The sequence below is a fragment of the Panthera tigris genome, chromosome B1, assembly GCF_018350195.1.
Source record: "Panthera tigris isolate Pti1 chromosome B1, P.tigris_Pti1_mat1.1, whole genome shotgun sequence".
Taxonomy (NCBI): domain Eukaryota; kingdom Metazoa; phylum Chordata; class Mammalia; order Carnivora; family Felidae; genus Panthera; species Panthera tigris.
Window position 1 is genome coordinate 76,092,234 of NC_056663.1, and position 23,739 is coordinate 76,115,972.

General features: G+C 37.0%; 1 protein-coding gene across 3 annotated transcripts in view; it reads left to right on the forward strand.

Moving 5' to 3' along the window:
- LRBA (LPS responsive beige-like anchor protein) overlaps window positions 1-23,739 on the forward strand; it is a 781,201-nt gene that overhangs the window by 50,884 nt on the left and 706,578 nt on the right. The gene's annotated exons all lie outside the window — the stretch shown is intronic.

A 23,739-nucleotide genomic window follows, 5' to 3' on the forward strand; every position in this document is an offset into this window, starting at 1 on the left:
CGCCCCCCCCCCCCCAAATAAATAAAACCTTAAAAAAATAAATAAAAAAACAAAAATAGGAAGCCTGTTTTTAATTTTTTGAGGAATCATCATGCTATTTTCCATAGTGGCTGCACCAATTTACATTCTCAACAATAGTACACATGATGGTTCCTTTTTCTCCACGTCCTCATCAACAGTTATTATTTTTTGCCTTTTTAAAAAAAGCTTGTTTATTTTTAAGGGAGGGAGGGGCAGAGAGAGAAGGAGAGGGAGAATCCAAAGCAGGCTCTGCCCTGTTAACATGGAGCCTGACCTGGGGCTCGAGGCTTGATCTTGCAAACCACAAGATCATGACCTGAGCTGAAATCAAGTGTTCGATGCTTAACTGACTGAGCCACCCAGGTGCCCCTATTTCTTTTTTATTTTAATTTAATTTAATTTAATTTTTTGAGAGAGTGAGTGAGTGAGCAGGGGAGGGGCAGAGAGAGAGGAAAACAGAGGATTCAAAGTGGGCTCTGTACTGAGAGTGGAGAGCCCAATGTGGGGCTCAAACTCAGGAGCTGTGAAATCATGACCTGAGCTGATGTTGGCTGCACAAACAACTAAGCCACCCAGGCTCTGTATTTTATTTTGTTTATCTTTTAAAGTTTATTTCTTTATTTTGAGAGAGAGAGAGAGAATCCCAAGCAGGCGCTGTGCTGTCAGTGCAGAGCCCAACATGGGGCTCAAACTCACGACCAGTGAGATTGTGACCTGAGTCAAAATCAAGAGTTGGATACTCAACTGACTGAGCCACCCAGGTGCCCCCAGGTGGCCCTATTTCTTGTCTTTTTGATACCAGACTTTCTGACTGGTATGAGCTGATATCCTGTTGAGATTTTGATTTTCATTTCCCTGATGATTAGTAATGTTGAGCATCTTTTCATGTGTCTGTTGGCTCTCTGTATGCCTTCTTTGGAAAAAGTCTCTTTAGGTTCTCTGCCCATTTTATTTTATTTTTTTAGTATTTGTTTTGAGATAGAGGCAGAGTACAAGTGGGGGAAGGGCAGAGAGGTAAGGAGACACAGAATCCTAAGCAGGCTCTAGGCTCTGAGCTGTCAGCACAGAGCCCTAAGCGAGGCTCGAACCCACGAACTGCCAAGATCATGACCTGAGCCCAAGTTGAATGCTTAACCGACTGAGCCATCAAGGCGCCCCTGCCCATTTTTAAATCAGAATGTTTTCTTTTTATTTTTATTAAAAAATTTTTTTTAATGTTTATTTTTTATTTCTGAGGGAGAGAGGGAGAGACAGAGCTGGAGCAGGGGAGGGGCAGAAAGGGAGGGAGACACAGAATCTGAAGCAGGCTCCAGGCTCTGAGTGTTAGCACAGAGCCTGATATGGGGATCAAACTCACAAAACGCGAGATCATGACCCAAGCCAAAGTCAGATACTTAACTGACTGAGCCAGCCAGGCGCCCCTAGAATGTTTTTTTGGTAATGAGTTGTATGAGTTCTTTAAATATATTTTGGATACTAATCCTTTATCAGTTTTATCATTTGGAAGTATCTTCTATTCCTTAGGTTGCCTTTTTGTTGTGTTGATGGTTTCTTTTGCTGTGCAAAAACATTAGCTTGATGTAGTGTTTTTTATTTATTTTTGGTTTTGTTACCCTTGCCTGAGGAGACAGATCCAAAAAATATTGCTAAGACCAATATCCAAGAGTTTACTAAATGCTTTTGTTTTCCTTTAGGAGAGAGAGCGAGGGAGGAGCAGAGAGGGAGAAAGAATCCCAAGCAGGCTCTGTGCTGTCATTGCAGAGCCTGACATGGTGCTTGAATCCATGAACTGTGACATCATGACCTGAGCAGAAAGTAAGAGTTGGGTGCTTAACTGACTGAGCCACCCAGGTGACTCTAGTCAACACAACTTTTAAAACTACAGCTCAGGCACCTCTCAAACTGCTGCCTCTGTGATGGCTCTTGGAGCAAGTGAGTCTGTGGTGGGCTCTTTAAAAGCAAGAATCCTGCTTTTTTGGTAGCCCTCCTGTTCTGAAATTAAGCCTCAATGACTTTAAAGCTCCTAGAGTTAAGCTCTGCTGATTTTCAAAGCCAGACATTGCAAAGCCAGATGAGTCCCTACTCATCTCCTTGACATAAGTGTGTGGGGAGCAGGTGCTCTCTGTAGGGTTTGAACCCTTCCTCAGAGTGTACTTTTGTGCCTTTGATATCCCTTCCACTTGGGGGGGTCCTGTGCTAACATTGTGAGTCCCAGTCAGATTGCATCTCTGCCCACTCTGCCCTTCTTGATGTGGCTTTTTCTTTACATCTTAAGCTGTGGAAGTATTGTTCTGCTAGTCTTCTGGTCATTCTCAGAGTTGCTCTAAATGTAGTTGGAGCCTTAGTGTGTCTTTAGGAGGAGACAAGTTCAGAATCTTTCTACTTTACCTTCTTAATCCTGATTTGGTATGGGTGGTTTTAGTATCATTTCAGTTTTCAAGACCTTTGCCTTGCTTCTTTTGGCCTGTCCTGTGCATGTGCCACTCAACCGTTTGTTTTAGACTGGTTTGGTTAAATTCTCAAAGCTTTTTCTTTGTCCGTTTGGGTCTGTCATGTGCCTGGCTCAGGAATGAGTCTGCAACTTATGTGGGATCATGGAGAACTTTTCCTCCCCATGACTCTTCTCTCCCTTTGCAATCTATTGCCGGTTTGTCTGACTTGTAAGACAGGAATTTTATCTGCATTTAGTCCCTTCTATTGCTCTGCTGTGCAGCTCCCTCAAGGCAGAGTCTGGGCTTGTTCTTAAACATTTCTATGGTAAAGAGTAGCCTTTATTGTAGGATTAGTTTAGCCCTACTGCTATGGCTTGCGATCCTTTTGGAGGAGCATGTGCTTGAAGATCTTTCTACTTGGGGCACAATTCAAACTTCTCTCAGCTCTATGTGATCTGTGAGAATTTTTCGACTGATAGCTTCTCAGTAGTTGTTCCTTTGGTGCTATCCTGAGTCTTACCCTATGCCTGTGAAGTTTGGTGCTCATCCAAATACTCCAGGGGACCACTATTTAGATTCATGGAACAATTTCTCTGGTAACTTCCCTTGGTACTCTGCTCCTTGAAATCCAGCCACCTCAGTCTCCCTGAAATCGCATCTGTGTTTACTCAGCTCATGAGTCTTGTTTTTTCAATTCAGCGAGACTGCCATCTTTTAATTCTTTGAGATGGCTGTGCTCTGCTGCGGTTCTCCTTCTCTCTATAGTAGTTTAAAAAGTACCTCTAGGCACAAAGTTGAAGGCAGTCTTAACACATTTATTTCCCTTCTCACAGGGATCTCACTCCAGTTTTTTCTATTGTCCAGTGTTTGAAAATAGTTGCTTTGTCTATTTTGTTTAGTTTTTCAATTGTTTATGGTGAGGGGTTAAATACAGTATGTTACTGTGGGAGTGGGAGTGGAAGATGTGTTATCCAGTTATTTTTTAATGAAACAGTACATTGAACAAATTTTTGCTGCATAACAATGCAAAATTTGGAGGCTTAAAACAATACATGATATTGATATCTCATACTAGTATAGAATCTCAAAAAGTCCAGAATCTCATCATCTAAGTTCGAGTCCAAGTACGGGTAAGACTCCTTAGGTAAGCTTCCTTTAGTAAGCTCTTTATGGACTGTTCCTCTAGTTCTTTATATTTTATTTTTTTTAAGTTAAAGTTTATTTTTAAAAATAATCTCTGTACCCCTCGTGGGGTTCAAACTCATGACTTCGAGATCAAGAGTCACATGCTCTTCCTACTGAGCCGGCCAGGTGCCCTTCTAGCTCTTTAGATGTGTAAGACTAGAGACAACTTATCTGCCCCCTACTCCAATATATAATGGTGTAGTAGCATTGGTCCCTAGCAGAATAACTGCTAGACATGTTCTTCTTTAAAAAGGGTGGAACACACAAGGAACTCACTTGTCTATAGTAGGTCTGAAATCCTGCTGGGAAAATGTTGAAAGTTCCTTGGTTTGGTTTCTCACTGGGAATAATTTTCCATGGCTCTTGGTTTGTCCTCTAAGTTCTTTCTTCTGCCATCTGAATCATGTTCCCTTTTCTAGAAAGATGGCGTATCTTTACAGCTGACCAGAAGTCTCAGCTTACTTCCTGCCAGTAGAAATCTGGGGATCCAAAGGCCTTTCTTCATCTGTCCTGTCTCTAGTTTTCTTAATCCAACCTGGCAGTGTTTCAATACATATGCCTTTTAAAAATAACTTTGTGGGTTTTTCTCGTTAATTTTCTTGAGGTTCACTTTTCACTAAACAAAAGCTTCACTTACAAATACCTTCAGGATTTGTTGAAGAGATTTTACAGTACATAATTTTAGGAGCTGGTTTACCAGTATCTGTAAGGCTGTCTTTGTGCGTAATTCTGGAGTTTGAGGTTCATGAGGCAAATGGTCAGAAGAGAAGATGGATGTAAAGTACAGGAAAGCAAGAATAAGCTGGAGCCCACAAGTACAAGTTGGCATCCACAAGGACAGACTAAAACCTGTGTCAGGACTTGCTTGTTGTTTCTGACCTTGATGATGAGTGTCCTGTGGGAGATGGGTGTCTTTGTCATGATACATAATACATATATCTGGCCTAGAATTATGAGAAGATGAAAGAAAATATAGGAGTAGGTGGGGCAGTGGTGCTACATAAAGTGCTGTAAATATTTTGGCTTATTAGGTTAGAATTTTAGAAGTTCAGTTGCTGGGGGTGCCTGGGTGGTTCAGTTGGTTAAGCGTCCGACTCTTAGTTTCAATTTAGGTCATGATCTCACGGTTTGGAGATATGCACACTCTCTTTCCTCTACCCCTCTTAAGATACATAAAAAAACTTAAAAAAAATAAGTTCAGTTGCTGGATCAAGTGGTATGAATGTTTCATTAAGGCTTCAGAGGCTTTTCTAGCTATGCTTCTATTAATACATATGCTCATGTTGGAATAACAGGTTTATTGTACCATTGCATGCATACATTTATTCAAATTTCTTTTTTTTTTAAGTTTATTTATTTTGAGAGAGACAGAGAGAGGGAGAGAGAAAGAGTGAGCAGTGGAGGGCCAGAGAGAGAGGGAGAGAGAGGATCCTAAGCAGAGCTGTGAGATCATGACTTGAGCAGAAATCAAGAGTCAGATGCTTAATCGACTGAGCTGCCCAGGCGCCCCTTAAATTTATCTTCTTTTGATCATCCATTACATTCAAGTAGATGCAGAGAATACAAAATTGTCATCAGCTTTTTCAGGTTGGTACTGAAGACCCTAACAATTTATGCTACTGCCTTACTATGAGGAATAGTGTGTATACTTTTGGTTCTTATGAGGTTTTTTTTTTTTTTGGTAGTACTTTGCATAGATCTTATTGTTAATTTTGTCCACAAAACATGAATAATATCTCTAACCAATGAGTGCATCTTATATATGATGAAGTGCATAGTTGCTGCTTGATTATTGTTTGTTGGTAGATTAATTTGGAGTGATCCATTTTTGTATTCTGTTTTTCTAACCTTTTCTTCTTTGCTGATGCTTAAAAGCCTATCTGGTAAATTTTTAATTTAGAGTTATTGAGGATTGATCGAAGCTGTCAAATTTCTGTGTTGGCAGGATGAATGTAGTTAGTACTGTCATTTTGGATAATGGACATTTAATTTCAGTTTTAGAGGATTGTATGTGATAACATGTAAGCAAAAGTTCATAATGTTAATATTTTAAGCAATACCCCTTAAACATTTTTTTAAATGTTTGTTTATTTTTGAGAGAGAGACACACACACAGAGTGCGAGCAGGGGAGGGGCAGAGAGAGCGGTAGATACAGAATTCCAAGCAGACTCCAGGCTCTGGGCTGTCAGCACAGAACCCAACAGGGGGCTTGAACTCCCTGTGAGATCATGACCTGGGCCGAAGTTGGACGCATAACCAGCCGAGCCACCCACGTGCCCCTAAACAATAATCCTTTTTATAGTAATTTAAAAATGATAAATACAAGGGCTTTAGTTGATTTCAGTATCTGCTCTTGTATTTAAACATCTTAATTAACAACTTGTGTAACTATATCTAATTCAGTAATGCAAGAGTTTTCCCTCCTCTCCTTTTTATTTTATGTTTTAAGGTTTTATTTATTTGTTTAAACATTTGTTTTAAGTTTACTTATTTATTTGAGAGAGAGTGTGTGTGAGTGAGCAGGGGAGGGGCGGAGAGAGAGAATCCCAAGCAGTCTCAGCACTAATAGTGCAGAGCCCACTGCAGAGCTCAAACTCAGAAACTGTGTGATCATGACCTGAGCTGAAACCAAGAGTCAGACACTTAACTGAGCCACCCCGGCACCCCAGATTTTATTTTTAAGTGATCTCTGCACCCAGTGTGGGGCTTGAACTCATAACCCTGAGATCAAGAGTCCCTTGCTTTACTGACTAAGCCAGCCAGTCACCCGCATTTCCTCCCCGCCCTTTCAATAGTTGAAATACACATTTTTAAAATTTATTTAAAATTTTTTTTTAGAGAGTGAGGGAGAAGGTCAGAGGGGGAGAGAGAGAGCAAGAGAGAATATCTTAAGCAGGTTCCACGCTCAGTGCAGAGCCCAACGCAGGGCTGGATCCCACAACCCTGTGATCGTAACCTGAGCTGAAATTGACTGCTCAACTGACTGAGCCATCCAGGTGCCCCTCTCCCTTTTAATTTCTAAATACTTCAATGTGTACCTTTAAAAGTTAAAGACTAGTTTTTTAATGTTTTTTTTTTTAATTAATTTTTTTGAGAGAGATTGAGACAGCACAATTGGGGAAAGGGCAGAGAGAGAGGGGAGACAGAATCCCAAGCCAGCCCTGTGCTGTCACTGCAGAGCCTGATGTGGGGCTTGATCTGTGAACAGTGAGATCATGATCTGAGTCAAAACCAAGAGTCAGATGCTCAACCTATTGAGCTACTCAGGTGCCCTGATGATGTTTTAAATCAGTAATTTTCTGGGGGTGCCTGGGTGAGTCAGTTGGTTGAACATCTGACTTTTGGTTTTGGCTTAGGTCATAATCTCACAGTTCGTGAGTTTGAGCCCCATGTTGGGTTTAGTGCTGCTGGTGCAGAGCCTGGTTGGGATTCTCTTTCTGCCCCTCTCTCTCTACCCCTCCCCTGCTTGCTCTTTCTTTCTCTTTCTCAAAATAAATAAATAAACTTAAAAAATAAGTCTCTCTTTGTCTCAAAATAAAAAATAAATGCAAAAAATTGTTTTCTGCATTCATTAGCTGGAATTTTCTATAATGAAGAACTTTATAAAATCAACAATTTGGTTATTACCTCCAGGAAAAGAGGATAAATGTTTGATCCCTGTCTCAGGGCTGTCTCAGCCTGTCTCAGGGCTCCATCCCACGACCCTGGGATCATGACCTGAGCTCAAATCAAGAGTTGGACGCTCAACTGACTGAGCCACCCAAGCACCCCTAAATGCTTAGTTCTTTACACTTGTTTTCCACTTTTCAGAATGATGAATTGTTTTCTTTAAGGAGAATTGAGTAATAGCTTACTTGGCAAAAGATTGACACAAATTTTCATTCAGACATCTTTTTATCTTATGTTTCATCATATAGTTATGAGAATAGAATTATTAGAAGTTTTTACATTATAAAAATTATTAATTTTATATATTTTGCTTCTTTTGAAGTATTAATATAGAACAAAAAGGTTAGACTTGATAACAAGACGAATTATACTTTTTTTAAAATTACAGTTTTTGTCCTCCTAAGTTTGCCAGTCTTAACACTATAAGAAGATACTTGATCAAACTATTAATTTACTGAAAGTGAGGCCATGTAATCTGAACCAAAAGAGAACGTGACACTGAAGTGCTACAGTGAGGGAGTATTGCTATTGGATGAAATTTCAGGTAGGAAATAACTGCATTGTTTGGTATCAGGTAGTCAAATTAGTATATTTCAGCTGATTGCTTTTAGAAAATGAATGCTAGCAAAAATTGTTTTATTCTTAAAGTACTTGTTTTTCTTTGAATGGGAAACATTTTCATTTATAAAAATGAAATGTGAGAGGAAATGTGTATTTTTAGCGTTTCTTCTGGCTTTTTTTTTTTGAATAGAAAATTTGTTACCACGTATAAGAAAAGGTTAATTTATATTACTTTCAGAGTTGCCAAATCTATCTAAACATCTGGTTCACTTTGTTAAATGCTGATGTGTCGTTTTATTTTTTCCCCAGTTCCAGAGTTTGCTTCTGTATAACTTTTCTATAGTGTTTATTTTATATTTGTCATGGAGAGCCATTTTTTTTTTAGCTGTTACCCTATTATTTGCTGAAGCTATTTGAATACTGACTTAAATATTATTTTTGTTTGTTTAAAGCATTTGCTAAGTTTCTAGGATATATGTACAAAACCTGAAATTTTAAAAGAAAGTTTTATAATCAAGTCTTTAGTAGCCTACCTTTTTAAAGCTATTGCACAGCCTGGTTTTAAACATACTACTTTATTTTTATTTATTTTTTTCACCAGGCAGAGATCATGTTTATTAACACTTGAGGATATCTCTTTCCAGGTTGTGAATATCAGGATCATACTCTCAGTATTTGGATTTAGTTTTTGTTTTTTTCAGGTAGTGATAATTTTTTTTAACTTGTTTTGTTTTTTATTTTTTAAATAAACATACTACTTTAAATGCACCTGAGATGGTTCTGATTTGTGTCATTTTTTTCCCTTAATTTTTAAAAAATCTTTATTTATTTATTTACTTATTTATTTTTTAACGTTTATTTATTTTTGAGACAGAGAGAGACAGAGCATGAATGGGGGAGGGTCAGAGAGAGAGGGAGACACAGAATTGGAAGCAGGCTCCAGGCTCTGAACTGTCAGCACAGAGCCTGACGGCGGGGCTCGAACTCACGGACTGTGAGATCATGACCTGAGCTGAAGTCGGACGCTTAACCGACCAAGCCACCCAGGCGCCCCAAAAAATCTTTATTTTTGAGAGAGAGATAGAGTTCAAGTAGGGGAGGGCTGGAGGGAGAGGGAGACACAGAATCTGAAGCAGGCTCCAGGCTCTGAGCTGTCAGCACAGAGCCCTACGTGGGGCTTGAACCCATGAACTGAGAGTTCATGACCTGAGCTGACGTCAGATACTTAACTGACTGAGCTACCCAGGTGCCCCCTGATTTGTTTCATTTTTATAGTATTGATGTTGTATAAGGTACTTGTAAGAGAATCTGTAAATATTTTCTAATTAGTTTCTCAGTAATTATAATGGTACAAACATATATTATTCCAGCATGATATAAATCTGTTGTTCATCTTCGTCTAATTACATTTATATATTCTTCCCAGTCTGTTTGTGGGCTAGCATTTAATATGTTCATTTGTTTTTTGTAGGGTGTAAATTCTTTCCACTTACCTCCTTGGGCCAATCTAGTAACCCTTGTAAAATGGGAGATGAAATTAGAGCTCCTAATTTTTCAATTGCTATGGCTGTTTGCTAAATAAATTTCAGTTCATATTATGATTAGGAAGAGAATGGTATTTTGTCACATAGTTACTCTAAACTGAAAGCATTCTAGTTCTTTGGCTTGCTTTAATTTTTTTTTTTTTTTTTTTTTTTTTTTTTTTTTTTTTTAAGTAGGCTCCACACCCAATGTGGGGCTTGAACTCATGACCCGGAGATTGAGAGTTGTATGCTGTACTAACTGAGCCAGCCAGGTGCTCCTGACTTTCTTTAAATATAGATTTTAGTAATACATGACGAACCAGGTATATTTCTAGATTGTCACCTTTGTGCCAAATACTCCCTTTGGAATTATTAGACTTTATCAAATTTGTGTTGTATTGAGTTGGGGCAAGTGAACATAGCCTGGATGAGGTAGAAAGACCCAATTGTTCTGAGATAACATCATAAAGAGGCTCAGACCCCTGCAGAACTCTGATTGGCCTGACTTAAATCACAGCCCTACCACTGAAAGAGTATATCTGACAGTATATGATATTATGATTGTCTAACCTGTTTCTTATGCCATTCTGTGGAATTGGCAGGACTGTATCCCTACCAGGACTCTCAAGTCAGTTGAGAGTTTCCCCCATAGAACCAGAGTAAGGGGATTATAAAAGCATGCTTGCCGGAGAAAGGTAAAATACATCAACTTTAAGGGTTGTACCAAGTTGAAATAAGTGAGCATATTTCGAAAATGTGCTAAATACCATAGAGCTTTATAACAGTTTTGTTTTGTTTTGTTTTGTTTTGTTTTGAAAGACAGTATCTTGCATGGAATCAGACAAACTTCAGTTTAAGTCTGTCACTTGTTAGGTTCTTGGGCAAGCTGCGTAAACTTTCTGATCTAGTTCCTGTGTCTGGAAAATTTAGGGAATGATAGTATCAACCTCATAGGATTGTTAGAATCTTTGGGAATAATGTATGACATGTAGTTCCTTCTATAGTTTTCCTTCTTAAGAGCTTACAGTCTGATGGAAACCAGAGTTGTGCAAATATCCATCGAGTGATGAATGGATAAAGAAGATGTGGCATGTATCTATATACAATGGAATACTACTTGACATTGAAAAAGATTGAAATCTTGCCATTTGCAACCATGTGGATGGAACTAGAGAGTATTTTGCTAAGTGACATAAGTCAGAGAAAAACAGATATCATATGATTTCACTTATATGTGGAATTTGAGAAACTCAACAGATGAACATAGGGGAAGGGAAGGAAAAATAAGATAAAAACAGAGAGGGAGGCAAACCTTAAGAGACTCTTAAATACAGAGAACAAACAAAGGGTTGCTCGAGGGAAGTGAGTGGGGGGATGGGTTAAATAGGTGATGGGCATTAAGGAGGGTACTTCTCTGGATGGGCACTGGGTGTCATATGTGAGATGAAGCCCTGGGTTTAACGTCTAGCCAAGACTACACTGTATGTTAACTCACTGAATTAAAAAAAATAGTGTACATACTGGTTTATATAAAAAAAAGATAACTAGCAATAAAGCAATTAAGTGTGAACTGTGCATGCTTTGCAATGTGACAAAGCTATAACAGTTCAGAGTAGGGAAACAGTACGTTGTTTTTGGTTTTATCTGGAAATGTCTGTTTGTAGAGGTGAGAATTGAGCTAAACTTTGAATTTGAGGAAGGGAGAGTAAAGATAAGGAAGTGAGTTTAAAAAATTTTTTTTTTTTTAACGTTTATTTATTTTTGAGACAGAGAGAGACAGAGCATGAACGGGGGAAGGGCAGAGAGAGAGGGAGACACAGAATCGGAAACAGGCTCCAGGCTCCGAGCCATCAGCCCAGAGCCTGACGCGGGGCTCGAACTCACGGACCGCGAGATTGTGACCTGAGCCGAAGTCGGACGCTTAACCGACTGAGCCACCCAGGCACCCCTTTTTTTTAAAAAAAAATTTTTTTTTTAACGTTTATTTATGGAAGTGAGTAAAGCTCCTTGTTATAAGTAGTCTGGACTGGCTTGACTGGTAAGATTCTATGGGAAGAAAATGGGAGGTGTGGCTTTTTGAGATTTTGCGGGGTAAGCCGAGTGATTGGAAATGTTATTTTGTATAGGGGTTATTACATGGCTAAAATGTCTTGAGAAGGTTGATAAGAATTTTGTACTAAATTGGAGTTATTTTTTGGTGAGAAAATTTTTTCATGTACATAATATATTACTGGTTTTAACTCCTTTTCATCCAAACTAAATTAGTCTTTTCTTAAAAATCAATATGTAGTTGGTATTTTAATGTTGTAATAGTAGATCTTAAATAACTAATAGGAGCTAGACGAAGGCTTATGTTTCTATGTTGTTTAGATTTCAAGGCCATGAGCTTGTCTGTGGCCTCAGCCTGGGATTTCTGATGGCAAGATATAGAGTCATTTAAATATTAATTCTCACTAGAGCCATCTCATTTTAACCCCATTCTTTGTACCCTTTGTTTATCCTGATAGAAAACACACAGTAATAGATGTTTTGGTAAATACAGGTTCATTGCCTTTAGTATGCTTTTGGTTGGGAAAACTTGTTAACTGTGTTAAATATTTCACCTTCTAGCACTGTTTACCTTCCTGGTTTTGTGATATGTTAAACTATCTGGAAGAATCCTGATACACCATTTAACCAATTTGAACATTAAGACAAATATCAATGTAAGAGCAAGGAGGAAAGGCTTAGCATGTATGAAAATGAGCTTCAAAAATACCATTTGAATATTTTTGCTTTTAGGGCATTTATTTTGGAAGTGCAGCGGATTGATTAAATTATCCTTCTCTACCCATCGTCCACCACAGTCTCCACTTTGCTTTTCTCTTTCTTTAGGGGTAAAACACTTTACATAATACTGAGACTAAAAGGAAAATGAAGATGGATCGTGTATGAAAGATCATCTTTATTGATACCAACGTGTTAGTTGGTTATAGTATCTGAGCCAGTATTAGGTTATCTTTGGGATGGTATTTTTTCCAGGATTTTCCGGGCTATCAAATATAATGACCATTTTTTGGGTCTTTGTTTAATATTTTATATGGATGATAGATTAATAGTTCAAAAATAAAAATGAATATGATGATATCTCTCTCTCACCTCTTTTTTCCTGCCAAATAATCTCCCCCTAAATGAATTTAGTCACTGCTAAAGAAAACCTGAAAAGTAACTATTATTGGCACCTCACACATCTTTTCCAAATTTTGTTTGGGTCTTTATGAACAAATGTAACATACTTACATGTTTTTCCTCTTAAAAAAAAACCACCTTTATATATTTATTTATTTTAAAGAGTGTGGGTGGAGGAGAGGGGGGGGGGGAGAGAGAGAGAGAGAGAGAGAGAGAGAGAGAGAGAGAGAGAGAGAGAGAAAGAGAGAGAGAGAATCTCAAGCGGGCTCCTTGCTTAGTGAAGAGCCTGACATGGGGCGTGATTCCACAACCCTGGGGATCAAGAGTTGGATGCTCAACCAACTGAGCCACCCAGGTGCCTTTCCTCTTTTTAAACGTATATATTTTTTTCTTTTTTTAAAATAAAAAAAAATGTTTTGTTTATTTTTGAGAGAGAGAGAGAGAGAGAGAGAGAGAGAGAGAGAGAATATGAATGGGGCAGGGGCAGAGGGAGAGGGAGACACAGATTCTGAGGCAGGCTCCAGGGTCTGAGCTGTCAGCACAGAGCCTGACATGGGGCTTGAACTAGTGAACCACGAGATCATGACCTGAGCCGAAGTCGGACGCTTAACAGACTGAGCTACCCAGGCGCCCCCTTAAACATGTATTTTCAAGGAAAAGCTTCTTAACATTGGTCTCAGCCATGGCATTTTGGATCTAACACCAAAAGCACAGGCAAAACAAGAAAAAATAAACAAGTGGGACTAGTACATCAATGGGTAGAATGGACATTTTAACAATTTTAATTCTTCCAAGCAGTGAACTTGGAATATCTTTCCATTCATTTGCGTCTTCGATTTCTTTTATCAGTGTTTTATTTATGTTTTTCATTGTATAGATCTTTTACTATCTTGGTTAAATTTGTTCTTAAAGTATTTTATACTTTTTCTTGCTATTACAAATGAAAATTGTTTATTTTATGTCTTTATCAGATAGCTTGTTGTCACTGTATAGAAATGCAACTTTTTTTTTTGAATGTTGATTTCGTATCTTGCAACTTTAACAAATCCATTTATTAGTTTTAACAGTTTTTGGTGGAGTGTATAGAATTTTGTAAAGGATCATATCATCTGAAAACAGATTAGTTTTTCCTTTCCACTTTGGATGCCTTCTATTTCTATTTCTATTTCTATTTCTATTTCTGTATTTGCCTAATTGTTCTGGCTAGTCCTTCCAATACTGTTTTTTTTTTTAAAGTGGCCAGAGTTGACACTCTTGTCTTACTCCTGATCTTAGAGGAAAAGCTTTTAGCTTTTCACTATCAGTCAGAATAGATCATTGAATGAAGCTTTGAAAACCAGGGGAGCTCTGGAACCAGGTGCTGGAACTGAGGAGTTGATGCCACCAGAATATTCTTTCTCCATTCATGGTGCAGATGAATTTCTCTGTATACATGGCAGGAAAGATGTCTACTGAAAGCTGCCAATTTAAGTAACTTTCCAGCTTTTGACCCCAAAGTACAAAAGCCCTTCCTTTCTACCTCCCAATTAAAAAAAAAAATCTTGGTAATGATTTTGATTGGCTTGAATTAGGTCACGTTTTCACTCCTGGATTTATCATTGTGACCAGGAGAATGGCAAACTTGTATGTGTCCTCTCTATGGCCTAGGTGTGAGGTACTGTGACCTCATTGCCAGGAGAATGCAATGAAGTGGATGGGGGAATGAAAGGAAAAGTGAGTGCAATACAGGCACAAACAACATGTATCTCTTATAGTAGATGTTTGTTTAGGTTTCCAGTTTATTCCTCTATTGTTAATACAGTTCCTGTTTTCACATCTGATGAATCTTTCTACATAAGAATATTGGTACGAAATTATTATAAAGATCTAAAAGTTCATGTTTTTTGGAAAAAAAAGTAATATAGATACTTCTTTTACATATTGTAAATTTTTCTGTTCCTCAAAATAAGACTCAGGTTATAAAGGACTTCAAGTTATAAAGTATGAAATTTAACAATGTGTTTTCTTTAAAATTTTTGTTATTGAAGTACAGTTGATATACAGTGTTGTGTTAGTTTCAGATACATAGCATAGTGATTTGGCAATTTTATACATTATGCAATACTCACCAGAAAAGTATAGTTGCCATCTGTCACCATGCAGTGTTGTTATAATAGTATTGATTATATTCCCTATGCTGTGCTTTTCATCCCTGCCATTTATTTTATAACTGCAAGTTGTTTGTACTTCTTAATCCCCTTCACCTATTTTCCCAAACCGCCTCCCCTATAACCACCAGTTTGTTCTCTGTATGAGTCTCTTTCTGTTGTTTGTTGGTTTATTTTTCAGATTCCATATGTAAGTGAAATCATAGTATTAGTCTTTTAAAATAACTTGGAAGCATTGAGAGAATGATAACGTGGGCTTGTTAAAGTAATAAAGGATCTTAAAGTATAAGTAATGTTATGAACAGTTTTGCATATAATCAGACTCAAATACTGAAGTAATTGATTTGATTATTGAATGCTTGACATTTTGCTGTCTCTTTCATATTCTATGATGTTTTGATTCCGAGTAATATAAGTTCAGTGGACTTCTGACTGGTTGTCACATAGTGACAAATTTCTGATATTTAAAATATATCACTGCCATAAATCACTAGTTTGCTAGATTGAACTAGAAAGCTATTAAAGAACATGGCAGTATTTACTGTAGATAAATGCAAATTTAAAAAGGTTCTGTGTGTGAAGGTTTAAATGATTTATTAGCTTTCACTGCACACATGAATCCAAAGTTATGTAATGGATTTAGAAAATTTCATTTCCTGTTTGAAGGCTCAAATTTGCATATTTATTTTATAATGCAAATATTTGAATTGAGTCAATAGGGTAAATAAACTCTGTGTGATATTAATATATGCCTAATCGTTTTTTTTTGTTATATGGCAAGCCTTTTTTAGGTGTAGGACAAGTGATTAAACATACCCACTTTTTTTTTGTTTTTGGTTTTTTTTTTTTTTTTGGCTGGGGTGGGGAAGCATGGAAAGTTAATGAAACTGGGACTGTGTGTCTTATGTGACTTCAGAATTTGTGCTCACCAGAGTTTTTTTGCTCTTTAATTTGGCTTTCATTTCCTGCTAATGAGCACTTTATCCAGGTTAATATATTTTTCTTTTCAATGGGAAATTATCAGTGGAACAATTAATCCTATGACAATTCTAAGTCACACCTCACATTAGTTACTTCCTTTCTATCATTATTTTAATGTTTATTTTTTGAGAGCGCGAGAGAGCATGTGCACGTGGAGAGGGGCAGAGAGAGGAAGGAAGAGGAGTCCCGAGTGGGTTTCATGCCAGCAGCAGAGTCTGATGTGGTGCTGGAACTCATGAACTGTGAGATCATGACCTGAGCCGAAATCAAGAGTTGGACGCTTAACTGACTGAGCCACCCCGGTGCCCCAGTTACTTATTTTTTCAAATTATACTTTTTATTTTGAGATCATTGTAGATTCACATGTGGTTATCAGAAATAATAGAGAGAGATCCCTTGTATCCTTTACTCTCTTTATCCCAGTGGGAAAATCTTAAAACTACAATACAATATTGACATCAGTGCAATAAATGTATAGAAGTTTCCATCAGAAAAGGATCTGTCCTTTGCCCTTTTACAGTCACATCTAATTCCTTTCTGCTCCACTCTTCTTTAACCCTTGGCAACCACTAATCTGTTCTGGAGTTATATAATTTTGTGAGTTTAAGAATTTCGTATAAATGGAATCATATACCATATGACCTTTTGTTTTTTTTTAGTATAATTCTTTGGAGATTCATCTAGATATTTGTGTGTGTCAATGTGTTTTTTTTTTTTCCTTTTTATTGTTGAGTAGTAATCCAAGGTGTGAATTTACCAGTTAGTTTAACCGTTTACCTGTTGAAGGGCATCTGAATTTTTCTCATTTTTTGGCTGAGACAAATTAAGCTGCTGTTAATATATTTGTGTACAGGTTTTTGTCTGAACAAAAGTTTTCAGTTCTTGGGGAAAAATACCAGATACATATTTGTTAGTATGTATAGCAGTTACATGAAAAAACTATTTCAATAAATTGCTACTCTGTTTTCCACCTAACTCCCATCTTACATTCCCACCAACAGCAGATAGGTGATTCAGTTTCTCTGCATCCTTGTTGGTATTTGGTTTTGTTATTATATTTTATTTTAGATATTCTGATAGATGTGTATCTGTTGTGTATTGTGTATCTAATGATATCTTACTGTGGTTTTCTTTTACATTTCTGTAAGAGTTTATGATGTTGAACATACTTTCATGTGCTTATTTATCTTTGTGTAGTCTTAGGTAAAACACCTATTCTTGTCTTTTGACATTTGAATTCTTTATTCTAATCTTCTGATTAGGTGATGATGATGATGATGATGATGATGATGATGATGATGATTTTGCTGTTGAATACGGAGAGTTCTTTATTTATTTTAGGTGTTTTCTTTTGTCAGATGTGTGCTTTGCAAATATTTTCTTCTAGTTTGCAGCTTGTCTTTTCACCTTCTTAACAGGATCTTTTGGAGATCAAAGTTTTACTTGATAAAGTTCAGTTTATCAGTTTTTCCTTTTATGAGCCTTGGTTTTGATGTCATCTAAGAACTCTTTGCCTAGTTTTAAATCCTGAAGATTTTTTTCCTGTGTGTTTCTCTGAAAGTTTTATTTTTTACCTTGAAATCTGCAATTTACGTTGAGTCGGTTTTTGTATAAGGTATGCTGTCTACTTAGGTGAAGGTTCATTTGTTCATTTATGGATATCTAATTGTTTTAGCACTGTTTATTGGAATTCTTCCATTGAATTGCTTTTGTATCTTTGTCAGAAGTCAGTTGAGCATATTTATGTGGTCTGCTTCTGGGTTCTCTATCCCATTCTGTTGGTTTATATATCTGTTCACATGGTACTACCTATAGTGTTGACTGCTGTAGCAATAGGTCTTGAAATTGGGTAAACTAATTTCTTCCACTTTATTTTTCTTTCTCAAGATTGTTTTTGCTCTCTTAGTTCTTTTGCTTTTCAATAGCAATTTTATTTGTAATTTTTTTCAATTTTATTTATTTATTTATAAATGTTTATTTTGAGAGAAAGAATGAGTGAGCAAGGGAAGGGCAGAGAGAGAGAGAGAGAGAGAGAGAGAGAGAAAGAAAGAGAAAGAGAGAAAGAGAGAAAGAGAGAATATCCCAATTAAGCTTCACTCTTTCAGTGGAGAGCCAGATGGGGGCTCCATCCCATGAACTGTGAGATCATGACCTGAGCTGAAATCAACAGTTGGATGCTTAACTGACTGAGTCACCCATGTGCCCCCCACCCCCGCTTTTTTTTTTTGAAATTTTAGAGAGCATGAGAGTGGGAGAGGGGCAGAGGGAGAGAGGGAAAGAATCTTAAGCTGATTCCATGCTGAGCATGGAGCCCAATGCGGGGCTCGATTCCATGACCCTGGGATCGTGATCTCAGCCAAAATCAAGAGTCAGACACTCAACTGACTGAGTCACCCAGGCACACCTCAGTATCAGTTTAGAACATTCATTCCAAATCTGCAGAAATCTTGCTGAGATTGTGATAGGAATTTTGTTCAATCTGTGTATCATTTTGGGGAGAGTTGGTATCTATACTGTGAATACAGTATATGTCTACATTTATGTAGATATTCTTTTATTTTTTTAAATCATCATTTTTTGTTTTCAGCATGTAAGTCCTGTATGTGTTTTGGTAGATTTACATCCATCTACATCTAAATATTTCAAAGATTTTTGAGCAACTGTAAATAATACTGTATTTTTAATTTCATTGTCCACGTATTAACTGTTAGTATACAGAAATGAACACAATTTTTTATAGGCTGTAACCATGTTGAACTTACTTATTAGTTCTAGGATGTTTTTTGGTACATACCTTTGATTTCAACATAGATAATCATGTTATCTGCAAATAGAGGCAGTTTGTTTCTTCCTTTCTCATATGCATGCCTTTAATTTTCTTTTTGCCAATTATTGCCTTGGCCCTAACTTCCAGCACTGTGTTGAGTAAGAGTGGTGAGAGTGTATATCCTTGCCTTGTTCCTGATCTTTGGGAAAAGCATTCAATCTTCTACTGTAAATTATAATGTTAGTTGTGGATTTTATGTAGATGCCCTTTATCAAGTTGAAAAGATTCCCTTTATTCATATTTTTCTGAGAGTTTTTATCATCAGTTGGTGTTGAATTTTATCAGATGCTTTTATTTTGTATCAATAGATATGATCATGTGATTTTTCTCCTTTAACCTATTAATATGGTGGGTTATTTGTTTGATTTTTCGATACTGAAATGTATCTCTGGAATCAAATCCATTTGGTATATAATTCTTCTTATATATTGTTGAATTCTACTTGCTATTAAGAAAATTTTTAAGCTCATTTATTTATTTTGAGAGAGAGCGAGCAAGCGAGTGTGGGAGGGGCAGAGAGAGAGAGAGAATCCCAAGCAAGCTGTGCACTGTCAGTGCAGAGCCCGATGTGGGGCTCGAACTCATGAACTGTGAGATCATGACCTGAGCTGAAACCAAGAGTTGGATGCTTAACCGACTGAGCCACCTGGGTGCCCCTGCTTTTATTTTAAATTAAAAAATGTTTTCTACTTGCTATTATTTTAAGAATTCTTTTGTTTATATTCATAAGGGATATTGGTATACAGTGCCTTTTTTTGTACTGTCTTTGGTATCAGAGTAATAGTAGTTCATAAAATGAGTATAAAATTAGTGTTAATTTTAAACATTTGGTAGAATTATTTTTTTTTCTTTAGTGTTTTATTTATTTATTTTTAAGACAGGGAGAGACAGAGCATGAGCAGGGGAGGGGCAGAGAGAGAGGGAGACACAGAATCTGAAGCAGGCTCCAGGCTCTGCGCTGTCAGTACAGAGCCTGACACGGGGCTCGAAGTCACAAACCGTGGGATTATGACCTGAGCTGAAGGTGGACGCTTAACCGACTGAGCCACCCAGGTGCCCCTGGTAGAATTCTTTAGTAAAACAATGTGAACCTTGAGAATTCTTTTTTGAGAGTTTTAAAATTATGAATTCAATTTCATTAATAGTTGTGTCACTTAAATTATTAAAATTTTTTTTAACATTTTATTAAAAAAATTTTTTTTAATGTTTATTAATTTTCGAGAGACAGAGAGACAGAACATGAGTGGGGGAGGGGCAGAGAGAGAGAGGGAGACACAGAATCCGAAGCAGGCTCCAGGCTCTGAGCTGTCAACACAGAGCCCGACGCGGGGCTTGAACTCACAAACTGCGAGATCATGACCCGAGCCGAAGCCGGACGCTTAACTGACTGAGCCACCCAGGTGCCCCAACATTTATTTTATTTTTGAGAGAGAGCACAAACACAGGAGGGGCAGAGAGAGAGGGAGACATAGGATCTGAAGCAGGCTCCAGGCTCTGAGTTGTCAGCACAGAGCCTGATGTGAGGCTTGAACCCATGAACCTGAACTGTGAGATAATGACCTGAGCTGAAGCTGGATGCTTAACCAACTGAGCCACCCAGGCACCCCTTAAATGATCTATTTCACATTGAGTAACTGTGGTAGCTTGTGTTTTTGAGGAATTGGCTGATTTCATCTACGTTATCAAATTATTTGGTTAGAGTTGTTTGTAGTATTATTTTTTGTCATCTGCAGGGTCTATACTGATATTTCCTGTTTCATTCCTGATACTGGTACTTTGTGTCTTTTTTTCTGTTATTTTTTAGTCCTGCTAAAGTTTTCTAAATTTTATTGATTTTTTTTTCAAAAACCTTTTTATTTCATTGATTTTTCTCTATTATTTTTTGCTTTCAGTTTCATTATCTTTTTAATTTATCATTTCCTTCCTTCAGCTTGCTTTGCATTTATTTAAAAAATTTTTAAGTTTATTTATTTATTTTGAAGAAGGATGCAGGGAGAGAGAGGGAGAGAGAGAGAATCCTAAGCAGGTTCCATGCTGTCAGTGCAATCACTGATGTGGGTCTCAAACCCACAAACCATGAGACCGTGACCTGAGCTGAAATCAAGAGTTGGATGTTCAAGTGACTGAGCCACCCAGGCACCCCTTGCTTTAGATTTATTTTGATCTTCTGTTAGGTTCTTAAAATGAAGATGTAGATTATTTGAAACTTCTCCATTTTTCTAATATATACATTTAGTGCTAAGAGTTTCCCTCTAAGTACTGCATTAGCTATGGCTCACAGATTTTTGATATGTTGTATTTATAGTCATTCATTCATTCATTCATTCATTCATTTATTTATTTATTTATTTATTTTAGGTAGGCTCCATGCCCTGTGTGAGACTTTAACTCATGACCCTGAGATCAAGAGTCACATGCTCTACTGACTGAGCCAGCCAGGCACCCCTGTTGTATTTTATTTTGATTCAGTTCTTGGTATTTGTTTTTAGTTCCCTGGAGACTCTTTTTTGACCTGTCAATTATTTAGAAATGCATATTTTAGTTTCCAAATGTTTGGAGGTTTTTTTCTGATAACTTTATCTTTGTGTTAGTTCTTTCTTTACCTTTCTATTCTAGTTTGATTCTCCTGTAGTCAAAGAACCCATTGTATATGATTTCATTTCCTTTAAATTTGTTGAATTTTGTAGTAATGTCCCAGGATACAGTCTATTTTCATATATATCCCATGGGCACTTGAAAACAGTCTTTCTTTCTTTCTTTTTTCTTTCTTTCTTTCTTTCTTTCTTTCTTTCTTTCTTTCTTTCTTTCTTTCTTTCTTTCTTTCTTTCTCTTTCTTTCTTTCTTTCTTTCTTTTTTTCTTTTTCATTTGCATCCAAGTTAGCAGGTAGTGCAATAATGATTTCAGGAGTAGATTCCTTAATGTCCCTTACCCATTTAGCCCATCCCCCCTCCCACAACCTCTCCAGTAACCCTCTGTTTGTTCTCCGTATTTAAGTCTCTTTGGGAATGCAAGCTGGTGCAGCCACTCTGGAAAACAGTATGGAGGTTCCTCAAAAAATTAAAAATAGAACTACCCTACGACCCAGCAATTGTACAACTAGGTATTTATCGAAGGGATACAGGTGTGCTGTTTCGAAGGGGCACATGCACCCCAGTGTTTATAGCAGCACTATCAACAATAGCCAAAGTATGGAAACAGCCCAAATGTCCATCGACAGATGAATGGATAAAGAAGGTGTGGTGTATATATATACAATGGAGTATTACTCGGCAATCGAAAAGGATGAAATCTTGCCATTTGCAACCACGTGGATGGAACTAGAGGGTATTATGCTAAGCGAAATTAGTCAGAGAAAGACAAATATCCTATGGCTTCACTCATATGAGGAATTTAAGATACTAAACAGATGAACACAAGGGAAGGGAAGCAAAAAGAATATAAAAACAGGGAGGGGGACAAAACATAAGAGACTGTTAAATATAGAGAACAAACAGAGGGTTGCTGGATGGGTTGTGGGAGGGGGGATGGGCTAAATGAGTAAGAGGCATTAAGGAATCTACTTCTGAAATCATTGTTGCACTATATACTAACTAATTTGGATGTAAATTAAAAAATTAAAAGTAAAAAAAAAGTCTCTTATGAAAAACAATATGTATTCTGTTGGGTTGAGTCTTATGTGTCAGTTCTTATTGGTTGATAGGAGTTCTAATTCTTGCAGATTATCTAAGAAGACAGTGAGGTAGGGACATTTACTTTTATAACATAATGATAGTACTTTCCTCAAAGTGAAGGAGAGCCCCATGGGAAAGATCATGAGTTTGTTTGGAAGACACTGATGTGTACACACATACACAACCACATACGTATACACACAGACACATGCTGATTTTATATACACACATTCACACATACATACTTACAGTAAATATTGGAGTTTTGGGTAGTTTACCCAGAGAGTATAGAATATAGATCTGGGTGGGATTTTGCTCTTGGAGGAAAATCATCAAACATCCAGAGGAGAAGATAAGATTTCTGTCCACCTGGGGATAAAAGAAGGGATGCCAAAAGGGGGAATAATAATGCATAAAAAGTGGTGAGAGTACAATATAGATATACTTTACACATTGTATAATTTTGCTTTTGGTCTAGATAAATTGCTGTGGGCAAGTCTTTTCTTAGTTATCAATCAAGTAGATATCTAGCCTGATCATAAAGCTTAAGAAACCAGAACAGAAATAGTATATCATAATGTTTTATAATATGGTACAAAACCATATGATTCTGGAATGTAGATTCAGAATTGGTTATGTAGTGTGTTCAATAGTATCTTAATTGGAAAAAAATGTTTCTTATTAATCTTGACATGGTAAAAGTAGTAAACTTACAAATAATTGAAGGCCAGGAAAGAAGAGGTGTGGAAGTTTGTGTGAGTGCATATTACATTTGATGGCTCTTATAAATGACTTGGGTTATTGTATTAAGGATTATTATGGTTTTGTTTAACCATTTTGAACCAATTGAGTGCAATAGGCAAAGAATCCCCCCCCCCCCCCCCCCCCCCCCGCCTTACTCCCAAATTAGGCAAGATGGTGCTATGGGGTCATAGAGATAGAATGCTGCTGGGGAAAGTCTCCATTATTAGGGTTTATTATGTCTCGTGTGAGTCAATTAAATAATTGGCTACATTTAATTTACTACAGTTATTATTTGATAGCATGTACTTTCCCAAAAAGTGTTCTACAAAATACAAATTCTAAGTTTATGTAGGGCAAGAATTCTCTGTTCATGTGGGTCAAGTGAAGTTAAATGTACTTGAGAACCTCATCAAGCCTTTTTACATAAAGTTTGAAGTTATCAGAGGGAGTATGCTATGTAGTTTTTTTCCATCAAATTGATTTGATTTGGGTGGAATTATGCAAAGAACCATTCTTTCACAGTGACTATTGGATATGTTGCATAGTTGACTGGAGTAGTCTTTGATAAGTTCTCTTAATATGATTAATAAATGGAGGTGTGATAGGATGCACAAAATGTTGCTCTTAGTTACTTGCTCCTAGTTTAAAAAAAGGGAATTGAGTTTAATGAAATAAGTTTTTTCTTCTTTTAGTGCTTAAAAAAAGATTTATAGTAAAGAACAGAGAAAATAGGATATATAAATACCCTCAACTTAGAACAAATTTGCTTTGGGTTAGAAAAATGTCTTTATACATAGAGTCACATACA